Consider the following 15,113-nt stretch of genomic DNA (forward strand, 5'->3'; position numbering starts at 1 on the left):
AGGCAATATTGTAGAGTAAAATCAGCAGTAACATAATGTGAGAAGAGAGAGATCTAGGCACAGTGTGTTACAAGTTATCTTAGTGCCCCCCTTTAGAGATGGAATAAATATAAGAAAAAAAAAAACCTTTAACTGTTTCCATCCATTATTCATTATACCAGACAGGGTCATCAAGAATGTAGTTTTATCCTATTTCAATGGAATGTTACATAATACAGAAAAGATATACAAACAGTAACTTTGTGTTATCCATTTTAAATAATTATATGTATTTATCAGCCATATTATTTCAAAATGATTATTTTTCAATTAAACAGTGAACTCAAGAAGAGCCTGATGTATAAAGATAGTATTGCATTACGATAATACACTTTTTTTCACTGCTGTGTTCTACTCTTTGCTTAACAATTTGAGTCATTAAATTAGAAAATAACACAAAAATATTCCCTTATTCTTTAGTAATCCAGATGTTAAAGATAAACACATTGTGAAGATTTCATTTTACTTATTACATGTCTATCTAGCAGAATTGTTGGCTTCATAAAATTGACCTTGTCACATACCTCTTCTTTACAAATTTACTACATCATTAGAGTTGTTATTTTATATTTTTAGGACCTGATGTTGCATGTGCTTTGGAAACTTTAATTCTGAGGATGAATTCTGAGACCAAAACATGTAGAAAATATTGAGAAATGTCTTGGGAAATCATCATTTGTGTTTGAAGCTAAGCTGGCAAAGGAAGCAATCAGTATGAGAGAAAATGTATGCAAGGAAAATGAATGAGTCTGTTTCTAGTAATGTGTATCTGAACCAGCTCCACTTATCATCAAGATTTTAACGTTTTAGTTTATTCAGTGTTAGCATTGTGCATGATAGTCCTGCCTCTCTGCATTCCCTCTGCTCACCTGATCTTGCAGTTGAGATACTCAGACCTCAAACTAAGTTCCCACTGAAGGTGTTCTCTCTTACATGCTTCAAGGTTGTTTCTCAAGCGACCAGAACTGGAAATTCTGCAGTGCAGAAGGAAAGAAGAATACAAGGGCAACCCTCCAACAACAGGGGTGAAGGCTGGTGGATGACTGCCCCAAGCTTTCTGCCCTACACAGGACAGGTCCAGGGGTTCCCCCATGTGGTTTCTCAGAGACTTCCCCACAGGAATGAGCCCCGAGTGCACACAGCAATACCTCATTCAGCAACACAGCCTTTGGGAGGCGGCTTCTCTCCCTTCTCTTTTCCTGCTTCCCATGTTACTAGTTTGAGTTCCCCCAAAGATTCAAATAATCAGGGCACTAATACAAAATGAAGGGAATTTATAGAAAATATATGGAATAAATTCTGCCACAAAAAATTAGCTGTTTAAGCGTAGTGTGAAGCATAATTTATTTCAATATTTCATTATCATGCATAGGATATATCACTAATCCAGGAGTTAAAATCAACTTATTTATTTCTAATCTCCAGAAATTTATTAATGACCCTTATGTATTGTATGTCTTGCAGGTGCTATAGTGGTTATGCAGGACTCAGGTGCCAGCCCCTAAGGAATATGACCTGGAATATGGTGTGTCCAAAAATACTATCTTTGATAGCTAAAATGTCCATGAGGAAATCATGTAAGTAATAGCACATTTAAGGGCTTGACATTCAACATCTCACTGCACGAGACCTAGCTGGAGGAAGGGGCATGCTAGTGGGATATGTAGGGCTAGAGTAGAGGAGTTAAAAAGATAAAAGATAGTGTACATGGATCTGTCATTCGTTCCTCTGAGATTCCCTGCTGTCTTTCCAGTGCAGATGCTCTCTGCCTTGGCAGTTCTCTAGTTTCCTGTCTGCAGTCACTCTATTCTCCTGGTTCCCTGGCCTATTCACTTAGTCATTCCGCTACTCGGCAGACATTAGAAATGGAGGCTTAAATCATTGTGATACCTGTTAGGACAAAAAAAAAAAAAAAAAAAAAAAAAAAAAAAAGCAGGTGGATATTAGATACTGGTTTGCTCAAATCATCCACTCTTTCCCATTCCAAATCCTCTAACTTTAAGTAACTTCCTAACTTTTTAGCTAAAAGTTAAACTGTTTTCATCTGTTTTTATGATGGAGTAGTAGCATTTTTGCCCAACTAGCAAGTTGAAGAAGACTTGGCATATTTTAAAACATTGATGACTCAAGCCTACTTGTCCTGTGTAAAGTTGAGAATATGGTGGAAAATGAAATATTGTTTTCAGAGTTCTCCACAAATCTTCACAGCATTTCATGATAGTTATGAGAAACTCTTCCTAGCATTCCATCACCTTTCATTCCTAAATTACTGATTTTAAAGCTTGTTTTTCAGTACCTAAAAGTTCCAGCAGCTAAATGCTGTGTGATGTCTCCCGTGATACAAAACATTTAAATAATAATCCTAGTGAGTGATAAAATAGTAACATAGCAGTCACCATGCTCCCAGAGAAATCCCAGTTTCTGTCAACAATAGGACTGCGCACAGGCTACTGACAAGTGATGGTGGGCACTTCTGTTTCACAGCTGAAGTCGCGCCACCATGTGGCAGTAGTGTGAAAGCAGTTTACGAGTCACTTGGCAGGCCAGCCTTGAAATTATTCTTTTATATTTTTCTATATACTACAGATGATACATTATTTCCCACTTTTCATAAAGAAATATTTCATTAGTATATTAGGTTAAAGTTATTGTCAATGTACATGATTTAAGTCCCCATCAAATATAAAATAAGAGACGTGTTTTTAGATTAATTTTTTAGAAAAATTTTAATTACTCAATGTTTCTAGGTTCAAGATTGGTGGTAATTAAAAAGTATGGTCTTAGGCCGGCGCCGCGGCTCACTAGGCTAATCCTCCGCCTTGCAGCGCCGGCACACCGGGTTCTAGTCCCGGTCGGGGCGCCGGATTCTGTCCTGGTTGCCCCTCTTCCAGGCCAGCTCTCTGCCTGTGGCCAGGGAGTGCAGTGGAGGATGGCCCAAGTGCTTGGGCCCTGCACCCCATGGGAAACCAGGAAAAGCACCTGGCTCCTGCCATCGGATCAGCGCGGTGCACCAGCAGCAGCACGCCGGCCGCGGCGGCCATTGGAGGGTGAACCAACGGCAAAATAGGAAGACCTTTCTCTCTGTCTCTCTGTCTCTCACTGTCCACTCTGCCTGTCAAAAAAAAAAAAAAAAAAAAAAAAAAGTATGGTCTTTAGTAACAAAATGATAAAAAGTCTTTTAGAATCCTCATGACAAGAAGTCATGACATCTGATCCATTGTGGTAACATCTTAAGAACATGAAAGAAGCAATTAAATACATGACAAGTTTTAACAAATATATCTGCATTTTCTGGACATAGCCTTTGGACCTCTTTTCTTGCTGGCTTTGTCAGTCTGGGAAATCCATCACTGGGAACACTGCTGCTCCAAAAATTTTTTAAGTAATCAATTAGGGCCTGCGTCGGGTGCAGCAGTTAAGATGCCACATGGGACAACTGCATCCCATATAGGAATGCTTGGGTTTGAGTTCTGGCTCCACTTCCAATTCCAGTTTCCTGCTAATGGACACCCTGAGAGGCAGTGGGGGATGGCCCAAAAACTTGGGTCCCTCCAATGCCACTGGCATTGGAGCAGAGTTCTATGCTCCTGGCCTAACCCAAGCTGTTGTGGGCATTTGGGGAGTTAATAAGTGGATAGAAGATCTCTCTCTGTCTCTTTCTGTCTGCCTTTCAAATAAATATAAATAATTTTGCCTGTGTGTTTATCTGAAGTGGAAGTTCTGGTGGTAAGTATATTTAGATATAAAAATATGAGGGGCTGGCGTTGTGACATAGCAGATTAAGCTGCCACTTGTGATATCTGCTGGTTACAGTCCTGGCTGCTCCAATTCCAATCCAGCTCCCTGCTAATGTGCCTTGGGAAGCAGTGGAGGATGGCCCAAGTGCTCCGGCCCCTGTACCCACCTGAGACACCCAAATGAAACTTCTGGCTTGTGCCTGGCCCAGCCCATTGAGGTCATCTGGGGAGTGAACCAGTAGATAGAAGATTCTCTCTCCCTCTCTCTGTGACTCTTCCTTTCAAATAAATATTTTAAAATATATGAGGGCATTCCGTTAGAATATTAGAGTTAACTCAACAAAACCATTTACTTAGATTAATGTTTCCTCTATTTCTGTAATGTTGATGTTTACTTTAGGTGTAAGCCCTGATGTTTTAACAAGAAATTAAATTCATTTTCACATTTCTTAACCCAGTGTGTCCTTTGAAATTGTGATAAATAATTTTGCAAAAGTAAAAGAAAGTTTGGCTTCTTTTGTAGTAATCTATTTTTTCAGAAAAAAAATTATACAGCGAATATTTTGACTCTAAAAAGGATGCATTTCTCTATAATTACAGTTCCTTATCATGCTTAGTTGAGCAAGTGTTTAAAAGAAACTGCTCTGCATGTATGAAGATAAGCCGAGTGCATGCACTAATGGGAAGGTATGCTGGATATTAATAGAAAAGCGGGATATGAAAAACTAGCTTCCATTTAGTTAATGTGCTGCGAAATAATGAATAGTTATAAACAAGAGGGACTGACTTCACAGGCATCTTTGGTGTTATGCATTTAAAAGCATCAGTTGCTTTTTCCTTATTTCCTTAATATTAGAAATACTTGAACTTCAGGGGTTAATAATTAAAATATATAAGCTAAATATATAAACTGAATAGCAAAAACAACAAAGAAAAAAGCTTCTAAAAGTGGGCAAATGGGGGTAAACACTGTGGCACAGTCAGTTCAGCCTCTGCCTACAGTGCCAGCAACCCATATCAGAGTGCTAGTTTAAGTCCTGGCTGCTCCACTTCTGGTCTACTCCTTCCTAATGCCTGGAAAAGCATCAAACATGGCTCACAGTCTTGGGCTCCTGCAACACACATGGGAGACCTGAATGGAGTTCCGGGGTCCTGGTTTTCATGTGGCCCAGTCCTGGCTGTTGCAGCCATTTGGGGAGTAAACCAGTGGATAGATCTCTCTTTGTCTCTCTGTCTCTGTAACTCTGCCTTTCAAATACATAAGTCTTTAAAAAAAATGAGCTAATGACCTGAATAGACATTTATAGACATTTCTCAGAAGAGAATATACAAGTGGACAAGAAGCATATGAAAAAAAAAAAAATGCTCAACATCATTAATCATCAGAAATGCAAATTGAAACCACAAGAAGATATAATATGTGTTAGAATAGCCATTATTAGAAAAAAGGATTATTTATTGTTATCAGAAGGATAACAAATGCTGGTGAGGATGTTGAGAAAAGAGAACACTTCTCTATCGTTGGTGGTACAGCCATTGTAGAAAACCATATGGAGGTTATAGCAACTATTATAAGATTCAGGAATCCCTCCACTGGGTATATATCCAAAGGAAATGAAATCAGTATGTGGAAGAGTCATCTACATTCCATACCTATTACAGCATTATTTACAATAGCCAAGACATGGAATTAACCTAAATGTGCATCAGTGAGTGGATGAATGAATACAGAAAAGTGATATATATATGGAATAGTATTCACCCATAAAATATGCTTTCTTTTTTAACTTTTATTTAATAAATATAAATTTCCAAAGTACAACTTTTGGATCATAGCAGCTTTTTCCCCCCATAACTTCCCTCCTGCTCGCAATAATCCAATCTCTCACTCCCTCTCCCATCCCATTCTTCATCAAGATTCATTTTCAATTATCTTTATATAGAGAAGATCAACTTAGTATATGCTACATAAAGATTTCAACAGTTTGCACCCACACAGAAACACAAAATATAAAGTACTGCTTGAGTACTAGTTATAGCATTAATTCACATTGGACAACACATTAAGGACAGAGATCCTACATGGGGAGTAAGTGCACAGTGACTCCTGTTGTTGATTTAACAATTGACACTCTTATTTATAGCGTCAGTAATCACCCGAGGCTCTTGTCATGAGTTGCCAAGGCTATGGAAGCCTCTTGAGTTCACCAATTCCCATCTTAAAAATATGCTTTCAGTTGTGACAATATGAATAAACATTATGGTATGTGGAATGAAGCAGGCGTATATAAAGACAAATACCACATAAGCTCTCTCATATGTGGATGTTGACCAAAAAAATAAATAAAAATAAATAAAAATTTAAATGTTGACCTCAAAGAAGTAGAGTTGTGGGACCTAGAATGGTTATGGGGTTGAGGGATGTTGGTTAAAGGATACAAAATTTAATTTAGATGGGAAGAATAAGCTCAGGAGTGTGTTAAACAACATAATAGCTAAGGTTAATAATTTATTAAATTCTTGAAAAATTCTGAGAGTAGATGTAAAATATTTTCACCCCAGAAAATAACTATGTGAGGTAATGCATAGGTTGATTACTGAGATGTGTGGAATATCACAATGTAGATATACTTCAATCTTGTATGTAATGTATGTAGTAATTGCTATTTACTTGTCAATTTAAAAACATGAAAATAGAAATATTTGAACTTCTAGCACCAATATTTCTTAAAATGCCAAGCTACCTGAGATGCCCATCATAAACCAGTTGCTATGCCCTGACCCATAAAACTTGATGTGCCCAGAAGCCCTTCATCAGCAAGTGTAGGTTGCATATTTGATTAAATAGGACTCAAACAAATAATAAGGACATAAGTAAGAGGTATGAACAATGACTTTGATTCCTATGATACAACTCCTCTCATCAAGGCCCAGGATGCTCTTAGCACAGTTTCAACTGCATTGGATGGAAGAAGGCAAAACAGAAAAAACCCATGGATGGAGTGGTTGGGGATATTATTCGCAGCAGGAGCAGCAACCATCCACCTTATAGTCTTTCTCAATGTGTGCTCCATAGAACACTAGACCTGTGGTTGCCAGTAGATATTATACATGCACACAGCGAAACAAATTCAGGAATGTTGATCAACACTGGGCTCAACAAACTGAAGTCTGTTTTTCAGTCCTTGAATCGTTACTCATGGAGTTTCCCTTAGCTCTGGGATTTCCATCCTATACCTATCCTATCACCAACAGCTACCCTCAAAAATAAGGAATGTGTTAACTCCTAGAATGGTATTTTTTTTATCTCTTTCCTACCTTGTGACCAGTGGCACAACGTAATTATTTCTACTTTTTCACAACTGGCACTAAAAAGAGGTAGACATAGCCCCAGCCAGGGCATCGGCTCTCCCCATACCAGGTAACAATGCCTTATATCACAAGCACATGTCTCTGAATAAGCCCGAGGGGCTATTTCTCAAAGGTAAGCCTTGAGAAGGTCAGATGGCCAGAATTTGTGCTCCAGTTGGCAAGAGACACATTATCGAATAGACATTGTAATAAGTGGCTATTGAAACTTAAAATACAGTTTTTCTCTTAGAGTAGCCACATCTCGGGGATTCCCAAGCCACATGTTGCCAGGTAGAGTAAATGCCCACAGTGACAGCAAGTTCTACTAAGAAGCCCTGACCTGCGGCTGTTCCACACAGAACGTCCTTCAGGAGGGAGCTCACAGAATCAGAATTTCACACAGACATCCTGTCTCTATAGCCTCCACTCTAACCACCCCAGTTACACATGTGCTGCAGGCGTAAGGAATGTCCAGCCCACAGTAAGTATGAGGCCCACCAAATCATTTAGTCTGGCCCTGCCAAGGCAACCGCAAACAGGACTTGAAATTCAGTAAATCTATAGCAGGCTAGTCTTTAAGCTGATCATTTTGTATGGTTAGCAGATAATGTTATAGATATCCAAAGGGCCCTTGGCAAAATAGATTCCCCATACCTGACTGCTAGCAACAAGGCAACAGGTTAAACAGTATACATCAGCGGTGTTTCCAGGTGATCTTGACCCCTATTGCAAACTATCATAAACCACAAGTGGGGATGCCTACATGCTCACCCATATACACAACCCAAACTGAAGATAATAAACTGACGGACCAAAGGACCGATGATGCTTAGAGCTATGCTGATTCCAGTTCCAGTATCTTCACTGTTCCTATCATTGGCTCTCCTGAAACTACTCTCGCTTTCTCGGATCTAAACTATTCACTGTGGTTAAAGACATGCATGTGCACTTGGGGAACTGACCCACCTAATTCTATCCTGAGATAACAGGCATCAGCTAGATAACCCCCAACCACCAGGACTGGCCACATCTCCATGATTTATCTCTTTGTAGGTGACCACATGCCGTTGTTTTTTTTTTTTTTTTTTTTTTTTTTGACTGGCAGAGTGGACAGTGAGAGAGAGAGAGAAAGGTATTACTTTTTTGTTGGTTCACCCCCCAATGGCCACTGTGGCCGGCACACTGTGCTGATACAAAGCCAGGAGCCAGGTACTTATCCTGGTCTCCCATGCGGGTGCAGAGCCCAAGGACTTGGGCCATCCTCCACTGCACTCCTGGGCCACAGCAGAGAGCTGGACTGGAAGAGGAGCAACCGGGACAGAATCCGGCGCACCAACCGGGACTAGAACCTGGGGTGCCGGTGCCGCAGGTAGAGGATTAGCCTATTGAGCCACAGCACCGGCCCAACACATGCCATTTTTTAAATTTTCATTTTTAAATGTTCGTGGGCCTCTGCTTAGTGTTGCTTCAATATCAATCTGTCTACTTAACATGATTTATGCAAGGGTATATGAAAAAGCTTATAGCGGCCAGCGCCGCGGCTCACTAGGCTAATCCTCCACCTTGCAGCGCTGGCACATCGGGTTCTAGTCCCGGTTGGGGCGCCAGATTCTGTCCCAGTTGCCCCTCTTCCAGGCCAGCTCTCTGCTGTGGCCAGGGAGTGCAGTGGAGGATGGCCCAAGTGCTTGGGCCCTGCACCCCATGGGAGACCAGGATATGTACCTGGCTCCTGCTTTTGGATCAGCGCGGTGTGCCAGCCACAGCGCGCCGGCCGCGGTGGCCATTGGAGGGTGAACCAACGGCAAAGGAAGACCTTTCTCTCTGTCTCTCTCTCACTGACCACTCTGCCTGTCAAAAAAAAAAAAAAAAAAAAAAAGAAAGAAGAAGAAAAAGCTTATAGAAAATGGAATGAAAAGATAAGTTAATTTTGGAAAAAAATCTTTTGAAATCCATGCAGTTTTTTTTCATAATACACATTTCTCATGGCCTTTTTGAATATCCCTCATATACATGGATTTCTACCTTTTTGTGCAACAAAATAAACTTACCTTCTCACTGCATTTTCCATGAACTTTTTGAAGTCCTCATATTAATGTTTCCTGGAGTCAGAATCAACAAGTCAATGGTCAGAGATGTCCGTTGATCTGGTCAGTAGTAAGCCAGAATCAGGAATTAGTGAATCATAGTTTCAAACGAGTAATTCCCAAACCTGGCCACACACCAGAAATACTCGGGAGTTTTAAAACACTAATATGTGGATTCTGATTCTATTAAATTTGTCTAAGGGACCGATATAATCTAAAATCTCATTGGTTGGTGTTAAGATGCTAAAGATAATGTTCAGAATCACTGTTTTGGGAAATCTCTGGGTTCCATTCCGTAGAGCAAGGGCTGACAAACACAGGTGGTGGCCAAATCCCACAGAGCCCCTGGACCCCATTTGCTTATAGCTTGTATATGGCTGCTTTCTCACTACAGCAGCACAGTGGAGTTGCAACAGAGACCACATGACCACAGAGCCTAAAACCCTAACTTGCCATTGGCTGTAGTCCCAGTGTTGTGACTTAATCCCTGGTGCAGTGCTGTTGGGAGTGGGGCATTTGGGAAGTAATTGGGTGATGAGGGTGGCGCCCTCGTGAGTGGGATCCGTGCCCTGGCGAGCTTGCTCTTCCCTTCAACAACCTGCAAGATGGAGGACCTCATCCGACACTGAATCTGCCGCCACCTTCACCGTGACCCTCTCAGCCTCCAGACTACAGGCAGTAAGTCTCTGTTGTTTATAAATTACCCAGGCTGAAGTACTTTGTTACAGCAGTCCAAATGGACTAAGTAAGATAGCATTCAAGGCAACATTGCTGACCTGTACCCTAGAGCAATGAGGCAGTGTTATAATGTGGCCATCAGCTCAGCACCACCGGGAACTTGTGAGATAGGTCAATTCCTAGACCCACTCCAGGCCAACCGGGTCAGAAACTGTGCAGGTGCGCACAGCAGTCCATATTTTGGGGAGCTTTCCAGTTGATTCTGATGCATGCTGGAACCAAGATTTGTCTCTTAGCATTTAGCAAGTATCAGGATCACAGGGGAGGCTTGTTAAACACATCAAGACCATGGCTTTCTGGGCTCCATCCAAGTGGTTCTTGGTGCAGGAAAGGAAGCAAGACTGACTTCAACTCTAAAGAGTGCCCAGGTGAATTTGATATGACAGCAGCATCGCACACTTTTAAAAGTTGGCTTGGAGAGAGGCCCATATATAAAAACTACTCAGATTATTCTAATGGGCTGCCAGGAATGAAAACACCTTTCCTAGATTGTGAATCTGTCTCTAAATTCAAAGCAGAAAGGGATACAAAATCAAGATAACAAGGTAAGAGAAGTGAAAGATTTCACCATGCAGGTGTGTCCCTGCTGTCTTGGTGGACTATGATCTAAAGGAAGAAGCAGAAATACAAACATCATAAGGTGTGTAATTAAAAGCTAAGTGATGACTAGCCACCTTAAAATAGTTTAAAGTAAATTTTAAAAAGTGTGAAAAGTGTTTTGAAAGAACATCCCATAGAAATTTTAAGAACATGTAAGTAGGAGTGGTTTCCGCTTGGAAGGATCGAAGGATGCGTCTCTGAGTTGGTTGGTGACGGAGCTGGGAGCTGGTCAATAGGAGGCACCTGGGGAGGTGGGCAGTGCTCCAGTCCAAGGGAAGGTCCAAGTTTGAAATCATGCATAATTTTTTCGGAAATTCTCTTTTTCATGAACTTTATAAAGTACTTGCATGCATATTTGAATGAAAGAACAAAAAGCTCCAAGAAAATTCTAATGGGCAGACTGAAACTGTTTGCCATTTTGTAAAAAAGAAGGATGTGACTTTTCCATTTGTTTCCAATCTCCTCTCTTGATTCCACATAGAACATGGTGAGACCCTAAGGTTTCTACCTTTCCTCCCAAATTTTAAATCAAAATAATAAAATGGTCCCCCCGCATGAGAGATGATCTCCACAGGCTCAATAGGAGCAACTACTGTCAAGTAATGTAGTCAGTTTAGGAGCTACTGCTGCCCAGTTTTTCCATCCTTGGAATTTTCAAATTTTTAAAGAGTTTTTTTTAATTCATTAACCAAGTGGAATGCATGTTAAATTTAGGAACATTAATCACTTGTCAGTGAATACAACATTTAAGTAGTTTTTAGAGAATAAAGTAATTCTTAGCTTCCCTCATACCATCTGATATAGATGCAGTTAAGAATATCTCATACAACATTGATCTCATACAACATCTGATACAGCATACATCTCTGCTTTGTATTTGTAACAGATAGTTATAAAAACCTAGAATAGCCCTTTTTCCTTATCATTATTATAGTTGTCAATTCACTTACTTCCTATTCACCTATTCTTTGCAATCTATTATGCTCAACCTAGGCAGAAGTCTGAGTTGTCACACAGCCTGGTGAGGTTCACAAACATGTAATTTAGTTACCTGTAAAGAGTAGGTAACCACACACTGTTAACACAAATAAACAGCAAAAAGAAGAATCAACACCGTATACAAAAGGACATCAAAAGGTTCATAAAAAGTAGAATTAACAGATGTTCATTTTGGTGCAAAACAGTTGAAATGCATGCATTCATGCAAGGGATCTTCAAAAAGTTCATCGGAAATGCCTATTATGAAAAACAATCAGCATGTGTTTCAAAGGTGTTATGGACCAAACTTAAATTTTAATTCCATTTTCCATGAGGTTTTTAAAGCACCCTCTAGGATAGTTTTCTATTGAAGCTATAACAAACTACAGAAGACTTGGTAAAACAGCACTTTTTTTTTAGTTTTAGTTTTTGTTTAATTTATTTATTCATTTAAAAGGCAAAACTACATACAGGCAGAGGCGTGGGGGGAGGGGGGCACAGGTTCTTCCATCAGCTGGTCCACTCCCCAGATGACTGCAAGGCAGCTGGAGCTGCACAGCCCCGGAGCCAGGAGCCCAGAGCCTTTTTCAGGTCTCCCACGTGGGAGCAGGGGCCCAAGGACTTGGGCCATCTTCTACTGCCTTCCAGGCCACAGCAGAGAGCTGGGTCAGAAGTGGAGCAGCCGAGACTCAAACTGGTGCCCATATGGGATGCCAGCACTGCAAGCAGCAGCCTTACCCGCAAACCAACACTTTATCTTACATTTCTGTAGCTCAGAAGTCCCACACAGGTGTCACTGGGATAAAGCCAATGACTGTCTCGTCAGGGCTGCTTCCTTTGCAGCAGTTCTGGGAAGGAATCTGGTCCTAGCCTTTCCAGTTTCTGACTGCCCACATTCCTACTGCCTCTCAAATGAATAAATAAATAATTTTACAAAATGAATATTTTGCATCTCTCTGACTCTGCTCCAATATTTACAACTCTTTCTGACCATGACCAGGAAAAGCTCTCTTTGTTTAAGGAATCATTATTAGATGAAGCCCTCCAACATAATCCAGAATGATCTCCCAGTGTCCAGGTCCTCAACTTTAATCACATCTGCAAATTTCCTTTTTCCATGTAAAATAACGTATTCAGAAATTCATGGATATGGAAATGGACATATGAAAGGGGGGCATTTTCTATCTATCATGAAAGATGGGAGGAAGGAACAGTGATAAAAAGACTATGGAAGAGATGAACTTTCAACCAACACCTTTTTTTCCTGTTACTAATTTGTAAGGTAGAGAGTCAGACGGAGATAGCCCATCAGCCAGCTCACTCTCCAAACGTCCATAACAGCTGGAGCTGGGGAAAGCTGAAGCCAGGAGCTAGGAATTCCGTCTCCCATATGGGTGACAGGAACCTTTTGCCTCTAAGGGTGTGCATTAACAGGAAACTGGAATTGGGAACAGAGCTGGGATTTGAACCCAAGTTCTCTGATACAGATGCAGCTGTCAAAGATGCTTCTTAAACCATGAACCAGATGTCCATCCCTTGAGGAAGTCTTGAACAGGTGGTAGAATTAATAAACAGCTGGAGAAGAATCACAAGACATTTTAAAATTAAGAACTAACTTTCCTCTATAACTGAATATTTCCATGGGACTTCTCCCTGGTCCAGGGTTCTAGACAATGGCACTGAGAGTGCAGGAGCTATATTCACAGTAAATAGGAACATGGTCGGGGCAAGGTCTCCAGCTGGAGCTTCCTGTCATTCCCAAGAGTTCCCCTATGTCTCGGTGTTACTGGCTCAGGAGCGCTTGGGAAGTGAACCAGCGTATGGGAGTGCTCTTTCTGTCTGTCTGCTCTTTGTGTATCTCTCTGCCTCTCAAATGTTTTGAAAAAATTGTTTACAAGAGTGTGGGGCATTACGGAGATGGGAATTTAAGAAAACGATGGATTTTTTTTTTTTTCAGGCAGAGTGGACAGTGAGAGAGAGAGACAGAGAGAAAGGTCTTCCTTTGCCGTTGGTTCACCCTCCAATGGCCGCCGCTGCAGCCTGCGCACCGCGCTGATCCGATGGCAGGAGCCAGGATCCAGGTGCTTCTCCTGGTCTCCCATGGGGTGCAGGGCCCAAGCACCTGGGCCATCCTCCACTGCACTCCCTGGCCATAGCAGAGAGCTGGCCTGGAAGAGGGGTAACCGGGACAGAATCCGGCGCCCCAACCGGGACTAGAACCCGGTGTGCCGGCGCCGCAAGGTGGAGGATTAGCCTATTGAGCCACAGCGCCGGCCTGAAAACGATGGATTTTAAAATATTTTCTGAGGGGCAGGTGCCGTGGTTCACTTGGTTAATCCTCCGCCTGCGACACTGGCATCCCATATGGGCGCTGGGTTCTAGTCCCAGTTGCTCCTCTTCCAGTCCAGCTCTCTGCTGTGGCCTGGGAGGGCAGTGGAGGATGGCCCAAGTGCTTGGGCCCCTGCACCTGTATGGGAGACCAGGAGGAAGCACCTAGATCCTGACTTGGGATCAGTGTAGCTCCAGCTGTGGCAGCCATTTTGGGGGTGAACCAAAGGAAGAAAGACCTTTCTCTCTGTCTCTCTGTCTCTCTGTCTCTCTCACTGTCTAACTCTATCTGTCAAAAAAAAAATATTTTCTGAGAGAACTGGAGCGAGGAACTTGTCAGAGTGGAGGGTCCTGCTTAGCTCGACAGCCACGAGTTAGCAATGGTAGTGTTGGTCACCGTGTCTGGGCACTTGGTTCCTGATCATCAGCCCACCGGGCTTGCTCCTGCCTTCAGACTTTCACACTGTTTCCTGTCCCTGCAAGGGCTTTCTGTTGACCTTCTGGCTGATTCGTGGAATTCAGATCTCAGCACAAACTGCATTTCCTTAGAGACTTCCCCTAATTGACCTACACTAGCCTTCTTCCCTGCCATACCAGCTTGTTTTTCCTTTAGAATTCAGTCACTCTCTGATACGTGTTTTCCTCTTGCTTTAGTCATTGTTCCTTGTTCCCTGCCTTTCTCCCACTAGAACATAGCTCTGCAGGGGCAGGAGCCTCACCAGCCTTGGTCTCTGCCCATTCCTTCACACTCAGGCAATCAAAGAATATTGCTCGTTTGCATGTTGTGTGACTTTTGTTCCAGCGCTCAGAAGCCAGGGACAGGATAGAAAAGCACAGTGAGAATGAAGTAGAGGGAAGAAGTCTAAATTTCAGATGTGTTAATAGATTTTAGGGAAACAGACACACCAAGGGCCTGGGAGGTTTGATGAGACAACTGATAGGAAGATACTGGTTTTTGTTTTTGTTTTTTAAATTTCTAAATTTTTAAAAATATGCCTGAGAAACTCTAAGCATTTGCAAAACAGGAAGAATAATATAACAAGTGCCTGGCCGGCGTCGCAGCTCACTAGGCTAACCCTCCACCTTGCGGCGCCGGCACACCGGGTTCTAGTCCCGGTCAGGGCACCGGATTCTGTCCCGGTTGCCCCTCTTCCAGGCCAGCTCTCTGCTGTGGCCAGGGAGTGCAGTGGAGGATGGCCCAAGTGCTAGTGCTTGGGCCCTGCACCCCATGGGAGACCAGGAGAAGCACCTGGCTCCT

The 15,113-nt window shown here is 42.1% G+C and overlaps 1 long non-coding RNA gene across 1 annotated transcript; it reads right to left on the reverse strand.

Annotated features, from left to right (window-relative positions):
- Nucleotides 1–1,464: 1,464 nt before the first annotated feature.
- On the reverse strand, nucleotides 1,465–9,305 carry LOC149124809 (uncharacterized). The gene is made up of 3 exons (XR_016212501.1): nucleotides 9,176–9,305; nucleotides 3,944–4,054; nucleotides 1,465–1,929 (listed from the first exon to the last, which is right to left on the reverse strand). It is a non-coding gene; the product is annotated as an uncharacterized LOC149124809 (long non-coding RNA).
- Nucleotides 9,306–15,113: the final 5,808 nt, after the last annotated feature.

The sequence above is a fragment of the Oryctolagus cuniculus genome, chromosome 8, assembly GCF_051225735.1.
Source record: "Oryctolagus cuniculus isolate XC-2025 breed Fujian yellow rabbit chromosome 8, ASM5122573v1, whole genome shotgun sequence".
NCBI classification, from domain to species: domain Eukaryota; kingdom Metazoa; phylum Chordata; class Mammalia; order Lagomorpha; family Leporidae; genus Oryctolagus; species Oryctolagus cuniculus.